The following is a 14,020-nucleotide window of genomic DNA, read 5'->3' on the forward strand; positions in this document are numbered from 1 at the left end:
GAGTAAGGCCTGCATCAGACTATCCTATAGCTCAGGTGCAAGAGCCACCTCCCGAGAGGTAGGAGAAACCTGTTCAGATCCTCTCTTCCCCTCAGGCAGGGAGGGGGGAATTGAACTGGGGTCTCCCACATCCCAGGTGAGTGCTCTAACCACTGGGCTAAAAGTTATAAGATGAGTGATGCCCCCTTGTCTGGTGACCAGATTTTGAATGGATAAGTAACTTCTGAGCAAGCCTACTGGACTGCCCCCACCCATGATTTAGGTAGCTGAATGCCTATCTTCTCCCGGTTTGTGAATGCTCTGGGGCTTAGTTGGGAGGTAGGAATATAGAGGCCTAGATTGAGGCAGCTGTGCACATGATCAGAGGCAGAAACTTAGGTGCCTAGGGAAATTTTACTCTGAACACTTGGGTGCTGAGTGAGTTTAGGTGCCTACGGGGGTTAGGTAGGCATTTTGAGCATCACAGTGGAACCAAAATTGACTCATCACCTAAAACAGGGACTTTAGGTGCCTATTTAACTCCTTTTGCATGTCTGGGCCTAAGTCCTTATACCTTGGCACAGAAATCACTGTAATAGTCAGGAGGGAGGGGCAACAGTTGCCTACTTCACAGATTAGAAGTTCCCGCCATAGGAGTAGTACCACCAGTCACATCTAGTGCACACGGTAAGGTGAAAGAGCCTGCTCTTGCAACCCTAATTTTGAACTGAAGTCAATAGGGACTTTGCATGTAAAGGCTAGAGGAAGCACATTAATTGGTATTTGTTTTGGCTGAGGTTGGTTTATGATCCTTTTCTTCTGCTATTTGAGATGTTGCTCTTTATGATATGCACACATACGTCTCTTTCTAGTTACACATGAAATTATTAAACATCAGTACATACACAGGCACTAGCAGGTTGTGCACTGTAAGGAAGATGTACAGGATGTTGTTTTTTTCAGACTAATATTTGTCAAGCCAACTGGTGACAGAAGGTCAGCAGCACACCCTAACTCTCTTGTTACAAAAACAAAACAAAAAAGCTTCTCTCTCTCTCTCTCTCACCACCAAAAGTTGGTCCACTAACAGCTATTACCTCACCCACCTTGTCTCTAACAAAAAACCCTAAAAGTCAGAGCCTGCTGAGATGTCATCCAGTTAGCGGGGTCATCTAAGAAACTGTTAAAATATCCCCAACTATAAAAACACTGAATAGCTGGCTAAGGGGTAAAATCCAGTTCTATTATGTGACATTTTCAGGTCCACAAGATCACTCCTTGATAAGCACATTTTCTTTCCCTTGGCATTTCTAGAAGGGTACAATAAAACTTTTCTTTGACTGGTGTTTAAGTTCATCCTTTATGAGCTGTTAGGAGGCCTGATTCTTGGACCTGGTCTATTTTCATTGCATGTGCTACGCATATCTCCTTAAAAACTAATCTCATGCCGTAGCCAGGAAAATAAATAATGAGAAAACATCTGTTATTCAAGCCTTGGATTGACCTATAAATCTTAATGACTAATGTGATCCCAGAAGCAGAAATCATCTACAGATTACAAAATTCTTTGCTGTTGTTTTTTTCACTCCTGATAATTTGGGAATTTAATCACCTCCCCCGCTACCCCCACCCCATACGCACACACACACCCTAGTTGGTTATACGGTTAGAAGCTGCTGAGAGGATGGCATAGCAACCGTAACAACACAAGAGAATTAAGGACTGACAGTCCTTATTAGGGGTTGACAAGTTTCTCAAGAATAATGACAAAGTGGAGGACAGATAACTAACAGTTTGGCTGATTTACACTTGAGAAACTTCACATGGTGGGATGGTTACATGCCCATTTATGTCAACCTCAACTGGGGAGGGGATGTGTTTGATTAGCCCATTTAACCCTGTGCTGGGGAATCTAGCTTTCCTCTTCAATGTGTTTTAATGGACAGCAGCCTAGAGAGAGACAATGTTATTGTTAAGAGGCTACTCCCTTCTCCTTCTACCCCAAAGACTGCTACAGCAGGGACCCAGCAAACACTGAAAGATCAAATCTGCTACATCCAAAGAGGTAACAAAGCTAGATTTCAAAGCACAAAAGAAAAGAGATTCAGAAACAGAATTTAAACATAATGCATGCATTATGTCTCACCTTCAGGCTGAAGAAAGATAAGAGAAAAACTTCTTGTATTTGACTGGGATAGTGGGAAAACTGCAAGTATCCTCTTATAACACAAGTAACTTGGTTACAAAGGTGGTTCATTTATTGCTAGTTCAGTGGTCAATGAAAATTGAGCTGTTGTTTGATCCTGCTTTTGTTGGTGAGAGAGACAAGCTTTCGAGCTCACACAGAGCTCTTCTTCATGTCAGTGGTCTGAGTCCAGCTTCTCATGAACAGACATCTGTATCACAAAAAACCCCAGTCACTTAATTGGCCCTGGACCTTTAAGGCAGAACCAGCAGGGAGTTGAAGGATAAAATGGAGACTCATAGACTTTAAGGTCAGAAGGGACCATCCTGATCATCTAGTCTGACCTCCTGCACATTGCAGGTCAGAGAACCTCACTCACCCCTCCTGTAATAGGCCCCTAATGTGTGGCTGAGTTACTGAAGTCCTCCTTTCCTGGTATAAAGACTTCAAATCACAGGGTATGTCTACACTACAAAATTAGGTTGAATTTATAGAAGTCGATTTTTTTAGAAATCGATTTTATACAGTAGATTGTGTGTGTCCCCACTTAAGACCATTAAGTCGGCGGAGTGCATCCACAGTACCAAGATTAGCGTCGACTTCAGGAGCATTGCACTGTGGGTAGCTATCCCACAGTTCCCGCAGTCTCCACCGCCCATTGGGTTCTGGGTTGAGATCCCAATGCCAAATGGGGCAAAAACATTGTCATGAGTGGTTCTGGGTACATGTCGTCAGGCCCCCTCCCTCCCTCCCTCAAAGCAACGGCCGACAGTAGTTTCGCGCCTTTTTCCGTGCGGGCGCCATATTGCTGTCAGCATCGTCATCCACCCGCCGCTTCTGCTGCCACTCTGCTCTCCTGCAGACGCCATATCACGGCAAGCATGGAGCCTGCTCAGATCACCACAGCAGTTATGAGCGTTATCCAGCAGTATATGCAGAACCAGAACCTGCAAAAGCAGGCAAGGAGGTGCCGGCAGCACGGTGACGAGAGTGATGAGGACATGGAAACAGACTTCTCTCAAAGTACGGGCCCCAGCAATTTGGACATCATGGTGGTAATGGGGCAGCTTCATGCCATGGAATGCAGATTCTGGGCCCGGGAAACAAGCACAGACTGGTGGGACCACATAGTGTTGCAGGACTGGGACGATTCCCAGTGGCTGCAAAACTTTCGCATGCGTAAGGGCACTTTCATGGAACTTTGTGACTTGCTTTCCCCTGCTCTGAAGCGCAAGAATACCAAGATGAGAGCAGCCCTTACAGTTCACAAGCGAGTGGTGATAGCCCTGTGGAAGCTTGCAACACCAGACAGCTACTGGTCAGTCGGGAATCAATTTGGGGTGGGCAATTCTACTGTGGGGGTTGCTGTGAAACAAGTAGCCAATGCAATCACTGAACTGCTGCTATCAAGGGCAGTAACTCTGGGAAATGTGCAGGTCATAGTGGATGGCTCTGCTGCAATGGGATTCCCTAACTGTGGTGGGGCCATAGACGGAACCCATATCCCTATCTTGGCACCGGAGCACCACGGCAGCGAGTACATAAACTGAAAGGGGTACTTTTCAATGGTGCTGCAAGCACTGGTGGATCACAAGGGATGTTTCACCAACATCAACGTGGGATGGCCGGGAAAGGTACATGACACTCGCATCTTCAGGAATTCTGGTCTGTTTCAACAGCTACAGCAAAGGACTTTCTTCCCAGACTAGAAAATAACCGTTGGGGATGTTGAAATGCCTATAGTTATCTTTGGGGACCCAGCCTACCCTGAATGTGAAGCCGTACACAGGCAGCCTAGACAGTAGTCAGGAGCTGTTCAACTACAGCCTGAGCAAGTGCAGAATGGTGGTAGAATGTGCATTTAGACATTTAAAAGTGCATAGTCGTTTAGACCTCAGCGAAACCAATAGTCCCATTGTTATTACTGCTTGCTGTGCGCTCCACAATATCTGTGAGAGTAAGGGGGAGATGTTTATGGCAGGGTGGGAGGTTGAGACAAATCGCCTGGCCACTGATTACACGCAGCCAGACACCAGGGTGGTTAGAAGAACACAGGAGGGCGCAGTGCGCATCAGAGAAGCTTTGAAAACCAGTTTCATGACTGGCCAGGCTACAGTGTGAAAGTCCTGTTTGTTTCTCCTTGATGAAAACCCGCCCCCTTGGTTCACTCTACTTCCCTGTAAGCCAACCGCCCTCCCCTCCCCTCTTCGATCACTGCTTGCAGAGGCAATAAATTCATTGTTGTTTCAAATGCATGCATTCTTTATTAATTCATCACACAAATAGGGGGATAACTGCCAAGGTGGCCCAGGAGGGATCGGGGAGGAGGGAAGCACCAGGTGGGGTGGGGGAGGAGGGAAGGACAAGGCCACACTGCACTTTAAAACTTATTGAATGCCAACTTTCTGTTGCTTGGGCAGTCCTCTGGGGTGGAGTGGCTGGGTGGCCAGAGGCCTCCCCACCGCGTTCTTGGGCGTCTGGGTGAGGAGGCTATGGAACTTGGGGAGGAGGGCAGTTGGTTACACAGGGGCTGTAGCAGCGGTCTGTGCTCCTGCCTTTCCTGCATCTCAACCATATGCTGGAGCATATACTTTGATCCTACAGTAGCCTCAGCATTGTTTCCTGCCTTCTGTCAACAAGCTGACGCCACCTATCATCTTCAACCCACCACCTGTCCTCGCGTTCATATTGTGCTTTCCTGGACTCTGACGTTGCTTGCCTCCATGCATTCTGCTGGGATCTTTCAGTGTCGGAGGACTGCATGAGCTCAGAGAACATTTCATCGCGAGTGCGTTTTTTTTTGCCTTCTAATCTTCTCTAGCCTCTGGGGCGGAGATGATAGTGTGAGCACTGAAACATTTGCAGCTGCGGGAGGGAAAAAAAGGGAGAGTAGTATTTAAAAAGACATATTTTAGAGAACAATGGGTAGACTCTTTCATGTTGAACCTTGCTGTTAACATAGCACATGTGCTTTTGGTACAAGGTCACATTTTGCCTCTTATATTGAGAGCGTGCTGGTTTGGCGCGAGAGATCACACACGCAGGGCTGGGCAACAGAATTCGGCTTGCAGGCAGCCATGGTAAGCTACAGTCTTTTGGCTTCTTTAACCTTAATAACGTGTGGGAATGGTTTCAAACAGCAGCGCTCTCCTTTCCCATACCAAGCACCTGTTGGGTTGGCCATTTAAAATGGGTTGGCCATTTAAAAGGAGGGGCTGCAGTTTTCGGGTTAACATGCAGCACAAACCCAACTAACTCCCCCCCCCACTCCCACACACACACCCAATTCTCTGGGATGATCGCTTCACCCCTCCCCCCACCATGTGAATAACAGCAGGGACTATTTCTTTTCAGCCACAGGCACACAGCCCAGCAGGAATGGCCACCTCTGAATGTCCCCTTAATAATATTACCCTATTTCAACCAGGTGACCATGAGGAGTGACCATCCAGGAGAGCTTTATGGAGATGTCCCTGGAGGATTTCCGCTCCATCCCCAGACACGTTAACAGACTTTTCCAGTAGCTGTACTGGCCGCGAATGCATCCCAAGTCTTCAGGGCAAATTAATCATTAAACACGCTTGCTTTTAAATCATGTATTATATTTACAAACGTACACTCACCAGAGGTCCCTTCTCTGCCTGGTGGGTCCAGGAGCCCGCCTTGGGTGAGTTCGGGGGGTACTGGCTCCAGGTCCAGGGTGAGAAACAGTTTCTGGCTCTCGGGGAAAACAGTTTCTCCGCTTGCTTTCTGTGCGCTATCTTCAACCTCTTTCTCCTCCTCCTCATCTTCCTCGTCCCCAAAATGTGTATCCCTGTTGCATGATAATCGGAGTCAAAGCACAGGGGTGGGGTAGTGGTGGCTGCACCCCCTAGAATGGCATGCAGCTCATCATAGAAGTGGCATGTCTGGGGCTCTGACCCCGAGCGGCCGTTTGCCTCTCTGTTTTTTTGGTAGGCTTGCCTGAGCTCCTTAAGTTTCATGCGGCACTGCTGCGGGTCCCTGTTATAGCCTCTGTCCTTCATGCCCTTGGAGATTTTTTTCAAATGTTTGGGCATTTCGTCTTTTGGAACAGAGTTCTGATAGCACGGATTCGTCTCCCCATACAGCGATCAGATCCCGTACCTCCCATTCGTTCCATGCTGGAGCTCTTTGGCGATTCTGGGACTCCATCATGGGCACCTCTGCTGATGAGATTTGCACTCACCTGCAGCTTGCCACACTGGCCAAACAGGAAGTGAGATTCAAAAGTTCACGGGCCTTTTTCTGTCTACCTGGCCAGTGCATCTGAGTTGAGAGCGCTGTCCAGAGCGGTCACAATGGAGCACTCTGGGATAGCTCCCGGAGGCCAATACCATCGAATTGCGACCACACTACCCTGAATTCGACCCAGCAAGGTCGATTTCAGTGCTAATCCCCTCATCGGGAGAGGAGTACAGAAATTGATTTTAAGAGCCCTTTAAGTCGAAAAAAATGGCTTCGTCGTGTGGATGGGTGCAGGGTTAAATCAATCTAACGCTGCTAAATATGACCTAAACTCGTAGTGTAGACCAGGGCACAGAGAATTTACCATTTACACTAGTTTAAACCTGCAATTGACCCTTGCCCCATGCTGTGGAGGAAGGTGAACTCTCACCCCCCGCTCCCCAAGGTCTCTGCCAATCTGTGCTGTGTGGAAATACCTTCCCAACCCCAAATATGGCGATCACTTAGACCCTGAGCATGTGAGCAAGACCCACAAGGCAGATACCTGGGAAATAATTCTCTGTAGTAATGCAGTCATCCCCATGTATTGTGCTGTCTCTGTCCATTGGGGATTTTTGCTACTGGTAGTCACATGCCATTATTGGCAGCCCCATCATACCATCCCCTCCATAAACTTATCAAGCCCAGTCTCGAAGCCAGTTAGGTTTTTACCCACACTGCTCCCCTTGGAAGGCTGTTCCAGAACTTCACTCTTCTGATGGTTAGAAACCTTCATCTGATTTCGAGCCTAAACTTGTTGATGGACAGTTTATAGCCATTTGCTCTTGTGTCCACTCTGGCACTTAAAATAACTCCTCGCCCTCCCTGCTATTTATCCCTCTGATGTATTTATAGAGAGCAATTGTACAGAAATTACCTGCAGAAGGATATTAAAACATGCAGAGTAGATTGTGAACTGATCAGTGATCAAAAGGATGAATGGGTATGATTGACACCTGGAGCAAAACCAGTGCTGTGCTCTTTCAATTACAAGTATAAGAATGCCACCACTGACAGATTAAAAGTGCTCACTCTTAATCCAAAATTATACTTCCCCCAGTCAAACTGTTCACTGTGTCAGCTTCAATTTGTTCAAATGTGTCACCCACTGCAACTGATTGGACTGATTCACTAGCACAGTCTCTGAAAACGTCCCTGTTTGTGTTCACTCCTTACTCTTGCTATTTGTCTTGTCAGCCAGATTACTCTGGAGGCATTTCCACGCTCTTCCATGTAGCTGCACCTCAGAAATGTAGCTGACTGGAAAAGAACAAAACAGCAGGAGCAGGGTAAATATTCTGATAAACTCTACTTATGAGAAAGCACAAGAATATGAAGTGGGAGTTAAAATAACCTCAAAATAAAAATAGGACACACACTTCCACAGGGGACACTGTGGCCAGAATCCATGCCATGACTCAGAATGGATGAATCCATCCAAATAAGAGCCAACCCAAACCATCCCCCCAAACTCAAACTGAAGTAGTCTCTCTTTGAGATTGGAAATACTTTGTTTAATTGTTAAGACCATTTTTGTATGACACTGCCCTTTTAGGTTTTGATCAGAAGCTGCAGTGGCAAAATGCTCTGAGAACAGCTATTCTTGTGATGTTTCTGACTTTATGAAGCTACCTTATTAAAATATCTCCTAAGGAAGCCAGGTCTCATCCTAGTGCTGGTGTTGGTTGGATGAGAAAAAGAAAAAGGGGGTTGAACTGAGGTGAATTTCTGTGTGCCAAAACCAGTTCTGCTGAAACCTACAGATGATGGGATCTGTGTGAAACTGGTGGAGAGACACCAATTAACATCAGCTGAGGATCTGGACAGATGAAAGAGAACATTCAGCCCTCACAGTTTTCAACCCTAGACAAGAGTCATCAGGCTTCCTGATGAACTTTATTCAAAGTAGGCTGCAGTCCTTTGGAGTAGGTTCCCGAAGGGACTTTTATGATGTTAGAGAACCACAAATGGAGTACCCAGAAATAAACCTCCTGGTAGAAAAGTACAGTCACTACTGAGACAAGAAGAAAGCAACATGTTTTCATTGGAGAGTCGTGACTGCAGTGTGTAGCCTAATGGGCTCATATGCCAAATGGGCTTAGCACTGCAGTTTTGTTCAGGTCTAGGAAACATGATTCACCTTCTCTCATCCCTCTTGAGCTTGGTGCAGAGAAATAAGCACCTCTAAAATCTGCAAATAAGAACTGCATTGTAATGTGACTGGCACTAAAATCCGAGTTTGACCCTCACCAAAACTTAACTTGAATCTCTTTTAAAACATAATTGTCCTCTTGGATAGAGATTTCTTTTGTCTTTCTGCTAATGCATTTCTTCTTCTTTTCTATTGTTTTGGCATTTAATGTTATCCACAGACCTAAAAATGGAATACTTTTAGTCAAGTTACAAGAACATAAAAATATCTTTCTTCCCACAGTTTCTAGTGCGATCGTTAGTGTCGTATCCAGGCATTGCAATACAGAGCATTTAAAAGCAATATTACAGCCAGAACAAACATTAACTGCCTATCCACCAAAAAGTGTTTGGGCCTCATCAAACATCCATTGAAGTCAATGGGAATAGCTTCCATCTGAACTTTGGCACATACATGGTCCCTAGTCACAACTGTGTCTTTTGGTTGTGTGAATACTTGTAGTTCATTTTTTAATGTCTTTGTAGATAACTTTAACAACCCAATATAAATACTATGTATCCAAAGGTTTTCATTTATACAGTAACAAGAGGGGTTTTTTTAAACTAATGATTGCCCAACATCTCATTGGCATTGCACGTGTACACTCTCTTCATGTTCAAATTGCCCAGTGCATAGAATCATAGGACTGGAAGGGACCTCGAGAGGTCATCTAGTCCAGTCCCCTGCACTCATGGCGGGACTAAGTATTATCTAGACAACCCTGACAGGTGTTTGCCTAACCTGCACTTAAAAATCTCCAATGATGGAGATTCCACAACTTCCTTAGGCAATTTATTCCAGTGCTTAACCACCCTGACAGTTAGGAAGTTTTTTCTAATGTCCAACCTAAACCTCCCTTGCTGCAATTTAGTCCATCATTTGTTGTCCTATCCTCAGGAGTTAAGAACAACAATTTTTCTCCTTCCTCCTTGTAACAACCTTTTATGTACTTGAATACTGTTATCATGTCCCCTCTCAGTCTTCTCTTTTCCAGACTAAACAAACCCAATCTTTCAATCTTCCCTCATAGGTCATGTTTTCTAGACCTTTAATCATTTTTATTGCTCTTCTCTGGACCTTCTCCAGTTTGTCCACATCTTTCCTGAAATGTGGTGCCCAGAACTGAACACAATACTCCAGTTGAGGCCTAATCAGTGCAGAGTAGAGTGGAAGAATTACTTCTCGTGTCTTGCTTACAATACTCCTGCTAATACATCCCAGAATGATGTTCACTTTTTTTCTACAGTGTTACATTGTTGACTTATATTTAGCTTGTGGTCCACTATGACTCCCAGATCCCTTTCTGCACTTCTCCTTCCTAGGCAGTCATTTCCCATTTTGTATGTGGGAATTTGATTGTTCCTTTCTAAGTGTCTTGCATTCGTGCTTATTGAATTTCATCCTATTTACTTCAGACCATTTCTCCAGTTTGTCCAGATCATTTTGAATTATAATCCTATCCTCCAAAGCACTTGCAACCCCTCCCAGATTGCTATCATCCGCAAACTCTATAAGTGCACTTTCTATGCCATTTATCTAAATCATTGATGAAGATATTGAACAGAACCAGATCCAGAACTGATCCTTGCAAGACCCCAACCGTTATGCCCTTCGAGCATAACTGTGAACCACTGGTAACTACTCTCTGGGATGTTTTTGCATAAGAAAGTTGAGTGGAATTTCACTCTTGAGGTTTAGATGCAAGTGCAATATGATCTGTATAGAATTAGGCAAGACTCCTTTGGAACCAGTGCTCATTCTGTATACAGTTTGAAGTTGCACATTTCCTGATCCCTGATGGACCATCACTCCAGTGAGGAATCCTAATAATGCACTGATGGAACAGTACATGCAGTATGATATACTTATGTTTGCATTCAATGAAGAGCGTGCTCCTTACGAATCCTGCCTATCCATCCCCAGTCCAGGGACAGCATATAAGGCTGCTGCATCGTCCTCCTTCTTGCCCCCACCTCCCATAGTCTCCACTCCAGCTGCTGGGCTGGAATAGTGGCCACAACCGCTATATACCAGTTTTGCAACAGACCCACATAAAACGTGGAGCTGCAGATGGGCAAAGGACAAAATTAAATGTAGAATTTTCAGTCTTCTGAGTGCGTCTCAATGCAAACTTAACATTATTTTAATGGCATTTAAAAATGAAATTATTCATAATTGTACAGATATATAAATGTGAAAATAATTAATATTAATCAGCATGTGAAGTGGTCACCAATGAAGAAAAATGTGGGGGATTAAATATATACCATATACAGGGAATGCATTGCATTAACAAAATACAAACATGCTTTACTGGTTTTGTCTTTAGGAAAGAGAATGAGTGGGACAAATCCAACAAAATATATACATCCCTGGGGAAACTCACTGAAGTTACACAAGGGATGAATTTGGCTGATTCTTCTGTTAGCAGCTACATGAAGCTCATATTAAGGATTCATTTTTAAAATAGCTTGAGATTTTCAGAGTTATAAAGCGTTTGCCAAGACAAACACAACTTACTAAAAGGAGTCTCCTGATCTATTTAAATTTTAAAAAAGTTATATAAAAATAGTGGGTAATTGGAGTGGAATGATGCCAGATTGGAATCGTCCATCTCATATCTCCAAAGTGCCTGGGCAGGAGCAATAAGGAATATCTTTGTTGTATACCTAAGTGGCCGAGGGCAGTCAGAAAGCAAATGATTTCTTCAACCTCCTATTCTTTCCCTTGGCAAGTGGATTTCTCTCGCTAAATCAAATTTCCCAGCATTCATCCTCAGGGGACCTGTTCCCATCGTCCTACATTTCTACTTGTACAGGTAGAGAGTGCAACATTATTGGCCGAGTTTGTAAATGGCAGCAGGTATTCTGACTGCTCCGCATCTCAACAAGTGTTGCTTGGAAGAGAGTGGAATATTCTATCAGTTTCCCAGCAAGATCAGCAGTACTTTCCTACCAACACTTCTTGTGGGGAAAGAAGAAGATATGAGGAGTGGGCAAATGGGGTGCAGAATGATAGTTTGTAAAGAGAGGTAAAGATAGGCTCTGGGCTCAGTCAGAGAAGAGGGAAATTAATATCCCATCAAGAAAAGACCACCGGATCGGGGGATGAGGTGGATGAGGCTTTCTTCCGGCAACTCGCAGAAGCTACTAGATCGCACGCCGTGGTTCTCGTGGGAGACTTCAATCACCCTGATATCTGCTGGGAGAGCAATACAGCAGTGCACAGACAATCCAGGAAGTCTTTGGAAAATGTAGGGGACAATTTCCTGGTGCAAGTGCTGGAGGAACCAACTAGGGGCAGAGCTCTTCTTGACCTGCTGCTCACAAACCAGGAAGAATTAGTAGGGGAAGCAAAAGTCGATGGGAACCTGGGAGGCAGTGACCATGAGATGGTCGAGTTCAGGATCCTGACACAAGGAAGAAAGGAAAGCAGCAGAATACGGACCCTGGACTTCAGAAAAGCAGACTTTGACTCCCTCAGGGAACTGATGGGCAAGATCCCTTTGGAGAATAACATGAGGGGAAAAGGAGTCCAGGAGAGCTGGCTGTATTTTAAAGAATCCTTATTGACGTTACAGGGGCAAACCATCCCGATGTGTAGAAAGAATAGTAAATATGGCAGGCGGCCAGCTTGGCTTAACAGTGAAATCCTTGCTGATCTTAAACACAAAAAAGAAGCTTATAAGAAGTGGAAGATTGGACAAATGACCAGGGATGAATATAAAAATATTGCTCGGGCATGCAGGAGTGAAATAAGGAAGGCCAAATCACACCTGGAGTTGCAGCTAGCAAGAGATGTTAAGAGTAACAAGAAGGGTTTCTTCAGGTATGTTGGCAACAAGAAGAAAGTCAAGGAAAGTGTGGGGCCCTTACTGAATGAGGGAGGCAACCTAGTGACAGAGAGTGTGGAAAAAGCTAATGTACTCAATGCTTTTTTTGCCTCTGTCTTCACAAACAAGGTCAGCTCCCAGACTACTGCACTGGGCAGCACAGCATGGGGAGGAGGTGACCAGCCCTCTGTGGAGAAAGAAGTGGTTCGGGACTATTTAGAAAAGCTGGACGTGCACAAGTCCATGGGGCCGGATGCGTTGCATCCGAGAGTGCTAAAGGAGTTGGCGGATGTGATTGCAGAGCCATTGTCCATTATCTTTGAAAACTCATGGCGACCTGGGGAAGTCCCGGATGACTGGAAAAAGGCTAATGTAGTGCCCATCTTTAAAAAAGGGAAGAAGGAGGATCCTGGGAACTACAGGCCAGTCAGCCTCACCTCAGTCCCCGGAAAAATCATGGAGCAGGTCCTCAAGGAATCAATTCTGAAGCACTTAGATGAGAAGAAAGTGATCAGGAACAGTCAGCATGGATTCACCAAGGGCAAGTCATGCCTGACTAATCTAATTGCCTTCTATGACAAGATAACTGGTTCTGTGGATGAAGGGAAAGCAGTGGACATAGTGTTCCTTGACTTTAGCAAAGCTTTTGACACTGTCTCCCACAGTATTCTTGTCAGCAAGTTAAAGAAGTATGGGCTGGATGAATGCACTATAAGGTGGGTAGAAAATTGGCTAGATTGTTGGGCTCAACGGGTAGTGATCAATGGCTCCATGTCTAGTTGGCAGCAGGTATCAAGCGGAGTGCCCCAAGGGTCGGTCCTGGGGCCGGTTTTGTTCAATATCTTCATTAATGATCTGGAGGATGGTGTGGATTGCACCATCCTCCAGATCATTAACCCCCTGCAACTCCCTTTTGGGTCAGGATCCCCAGTTTGAGAAACTCTGGTCTCCCCCATGAAATCTGTATAGTCTTGTGTAAAAGCACGCAAAAGACCAGATTTCACAGGGGAAGACCAGATTTCACAGTCTGTGACGTGTTTTTCGTGGCTGTGATTTGGTAGGGCCCTAGTAATGAAACAATGCACTAATAGTAGTAAACCAATTTTTTTTAAATCCTCACTACATTTTTTCCTTGTCCCCATACAACTGACAACTAAGTGTAACCATATTGTAATGTTTTTATTAAACATGCTAAAGACGACAAATTACATCACAATTAAAAAGAAAGCGGACAAAAGGGGTCCGATTCCTCTAGTTTAAATGGTAAGGAATAAAAGACAATATCGATGACATAAACAGGATGTGACTAATGGCACAAACAAATCTGCTGGATGCTGTTGGGACTTGAACCTACAGTACATGGGAAATATAAGGAAGTATATGAGGTGTACAACAGGGGAAGGCCTGTGACATCAACATATTATTAGGGGGATCCCCTAGAAGCAGAAAAATATCCTCTTGTCAGAGGTTCAGATTAATAATAAACACCAATGTCAATATTAATAATACATGAGCAACTAGATATGTACATGATTCAGATTGAACATGGATGCTGAGGTGAAGATTGGCTACTTTTTAGCATAGTACT

The 14,020-nt window shown here is 44.8% G+C and overlaps 1 long non-coding RNA gene across 16 annotated transcripts in view; it reads right to left on the minus strand.

Annotated features, from left to right (window-relative positions):
• Positions 1 to 4,474: 4,474 nt before the first annotated feature.
• LOC141982585 (uncharacterized) overlaps positions 4,475 to 14,020 on the minus strand; it is a 176,739-nt gene continuing 167,193 nt past the window's right edge. For 9 of the 16 annotated variants that reach the window (XR_012638134.1, XR_012638144.1, XR_012638143.1 and 6 more), the window contains 3 exons: positions 7,586 to 7,669; positions 5,788 to 5,978; positions 4,478 to 5,029 (listed from right to left, as the gene is read on the minus strand). This is a non-coding gene — a long non-coding RNA (uncharacterized LOC141982585). Of the gene's footprint in view, positions 5,030 to 5,787; positions 5,979 to 7,585; positions 7,670 to 14,020 lie in introns of all 16 variants that reach the window. The other 7 variants (XR_012638145.1, XR_012638146.1, XR_012638147.1 and 4 more) reach the window with 4 other exon arrangements.

The sequence above is a fragment of the Natator depressus genome, chromosome 2 (assembly GCF_965152275.1).
Source record: "Natator depressus isolate rNatDep1 chromosome 2, rNatDep2.hap1, whole genome shotgun sequence".
In the NCBI taxonomy this organism is placed as follows: domain Eukaryota; kingdom Metazoa; phylum Chordata; order Testudines; family Cheloniidae; genus Natator; species Natator depressus.